We start from the raw sequence: 3,498 nt of genomic DNA on the forward strand, positions 1-3,498 counted from the left end.
TGATTGAACCAAAAATGAAAGAGAAGGAAATCACATTTCCTGGAAATAACAATAATAGAAAAATGGAAACAGAAATTAATGCATATCAATATATCTCTTTGCTGTGGTTGTTCAGTCTTGTTCCACTTTTTGTAATCCCATTTGGAGTATTCTTGGCAGAGGTATTGCAGTGATGTGCCATTTTCTCCTCCACAGATGAGAAAACAGGCAAATAAGGTAAAGTGACTTGTCCAGGGTCACACAGCTAGTAAGAGTTTGAAGTTGAATTTGAACTCAAGTCTTCCTGACTCCAATAAGCTGCCCTAATACATTTCCTACCAAAAGTTTAAAAACTAAAATTCTTGATTCTTATTTCATATCTGATAGACTTGCTCATGCTTGGAGTTTAAAGAAATAATACTCATAGAGGAAGAAATTATATTTGACATTATACATTGAAAAATCAGGTTCTGTTTTTTAGGGAGTAGACTGAGAAGCAAGGCATAAGGGACCATTCACGGCAGCATAGTGAAAGGAAAGCACTTTGTTTTGCTGACTGTAGACTACATATATATTTTTTGTTTTTTAACACTGTTCCCCTTTGGACTCCTGTTTCCAGGGGCTCATTAGAAAATGTATTTCTTCAGCTGTAAACACAGCAAGGAAATGAAAAGTCCATGGGTGCATAGCAACCAGGGGTAGGTCCGAAGGAACTGGTGCAACCCAGCAGCAATCAATATTTCAAAACAAAGCAACTCTGTAACTAAAACAAAATCCAGAAATACTCCTGAGCCAAGGAAAAGAATTCAGCACAGGGCCAAATGGAGAACCTCACCAGGACTGCTCTCCCTTGTCCAAGTCCCACAGCCACTCATGTTGCTCAGTTGAGGTGAAAAGAGCTGAAACAGAACCCAGCAGTAAGATATGGCAACTTACAAATGGCAAGGTTTTTAGGAAAAACATAAGCGACCTTTTGGGTACCTTTTTGCCACACAGTCTATTCTAGTAAATCATGCTGTGAATGTCTGTGATGTTTGTTGTCACTTAATATGTTTAGAAAGGGAGAATAGCTGCCTAGCACTTCCTCACTTTTATTTTCACCTAGATGCTGTCTGGTCCTACAGATGTTATGTATAGGACAAACAGATGGGCCCTTCTCAGCCTTGGGTAACTGAAAGGAAGCATATTATTTATTTGTAATGGGGGATGGTGTGATTCTAGCTCCTTTACCAGAATATTGCTGTCCTGACTGCCTTATTGAGCACCGTCTTCATCTTAGGTGGGTGGGAGGATGACGATCGTGAAAACAGCACTGGTATGAACGTTGGAAGGTGAAAATATGGTGACAAAGGCAGAGTAGGCATATCCTGCTACTGGACTCTGAGATCTTGGCCTTGGGAACCTTTAAACATAGAGCTTCCCTAAAGAAGAGGGGGCTTTAGGGAAAGATAATTGCCCAAGAAGCAGCAGCAACTGTCCTGAATAGGTCATAGTGAGACTGAAGAAACTTTAAATTATTGGCACAGCAGAAAACAGTAGAAGGGTCTCAGTGAGAGTGAAAGGGGCCTTTTAGACATCAAGATAGCACACATATTGTGTTAGGCTGTCCCACATTATGTCCAGAAACTGTGAATTTTATAACCAGATTTAGATTCCTATGTTCCTATGACCCAGATGTGGACTAGGAAGGTTTTGACTGGGGGAAATCAACTCCAACTCAAATGGGGCTTGTCTTGCCCTGGGGTGGGGTGAAGAGGTTAAATCTAGGATTGAATGGAGTGTATAGTCTTTCCTCAAGTCATGTATCTCTTTTTGTTTGTTTTTTTTTTTTTACAGTGAACCTTCTAATTTAATTAAACTGGGCATATTAAATTATGACAATACAGACAGATTAATGTGCAACATGGGGAAAGGGAAAGGAAAGGCCATGGTAGATAGGTATAGGAGAGGGTTGTCTAAAAGAGAGTGAATAAATAACACTCTTATATGGATATTGTAATGTGTGCGTGCCCATGGAGGTTAGGTGTGTGGACATGAGTTTGTCCAGACGTGACTTACAGGAAGGTAGAAATTGATTACTTTAGAGTCCCTTCTGCCCATTCTTTCCAACTGTCTCCAAGGGAGACTTTGAGTCTTTCCTGGAGGGGTTTAGGAGATTGGGACCATGAGATTGACTGGTCTGCTCTCAGAGAATACCAGGTGTACCAGGCTAGATCTATATCTGTACATCCCCCCTAAATGTTATTCTAAGAGAAATAATTTTAGGTTCAAATAGGATAAGAACTCAAGGAAAAGAACAATATGGAATGAATGCCTGAGTCGCATGTCCAAGATCTTGATGGCTCTTCTTTTTATCATTAGTAATTTTCATGGTGCCTGTAACATAGAAAGTGCTTAATAAATACTTGTTGGCTGATGGGATGGAACTAGGCACTGGTCAGAGTTCCTCCTACCTGTTTCATATCCAAATATAATTTTCTATAATGACATGAATCTTTACTAATTACAATAGCAATCTGTTATCACTAGTTATTTTTGGCTTGCAAATTTATCAAGATTTATTATGTATTATATGAACTATCTTAATTGGTTACTTAACCAGCCCCAGACTACCAGCCTAGGCCATGCTTTATATATCACCATCCACTCAGGCTACAACCTTGCCATCTACCCTGCTGCCATACTTGTGTGTCATCCTATTCCTTCCTCTGCCTCTCTTGCTCTAGGCTCAGTAATCAAATCAACAATACCATTGTTCCTGAGGAACCATGTGTCAGTTATCTGTCTTTTGGCACAATTTACTCTCCCTGTGAATGCCTAGATACTCATTTCTATGAAGATCACTGATATATATGCATTGCCTCTATTAGAGTATAAGCTCCTTGAGGACAAGTACTGTCTTATGTTTGTATATGTGGATGTATACATGTATATATGAGTGCATGTGTGTATATATGTATGTGTATACATATTGTGTGTATATATACACACATGTATGCATATATGTGTACGTATGTATGTATGTATGTATGTATGTGTCCCTAGTACTTAGCACAGTGCTTAGCACTTAGTAAGCACTAACTGCTTTTCCATTCATTCATTCACTCATTCAAAAAGCAATCAATATTAAGAGCAATAAACTGTTAATTATAAGCTAAATACTTTCACCTACTTTGATCAACTATTGACAGAAACTGTCTAACTTTTGCTTTCCCTTGAACCTATAGAAAAATTTTTGCTTTCTCTAACTTAATGGTATTTGCAGGTTTTGAAAATCAATAGGTTTTTCATTTGTCCATGTTCTTTTGGCACATCATTCATGGCTTGACCATTAAAAAATGTGTTTTTTTTTCCTTTTGCCTTCCTTGAGACCAGTATGTTGATGGCTTGGCTTCTTTTTGTCAGTGCTCATCTCTCTAATTGCTAGATCAACTAGAATTGGTTTCCTAATCTTAAGGAATACTTCAAACTGTTTCTTTTCCCTCTACATTCTTTAGTCTGAGTATTTTTCTTTTCCAG

General features: G+C 38.3%; 1 long non-coding RNA gene across 1 annotated transcript in view; it reads left to right on the forward strand.

Annotated features, from left to right (window-relative positions):
• The window catches only part of LOC140526449 (uncharacterized), a 150,275-nt gene that overhangs the window by 28,409 nt on the left and 118,368 nt on the right, over nt 1-3,498 (forward strand). The gene's annotated exons all lie outside the window — the stretch shown is intronic.

This window comes from Notamacropus eugenii, chromosome 2 (genome assembly GCF_028372415.1).
Source record: "Notamacropus eugenii isolate mMacEug1 chromosome 2, mMacEug1.pri_v2, whole genome shotgun sequence".
In the NCBI taxonomy this organism is placed as follows: Eukaryota; Metazoa; Chordata; class Mammalia; order Diprotodontia; family Macropodidae; genus Notamacropus; species Notamacropus eugenii.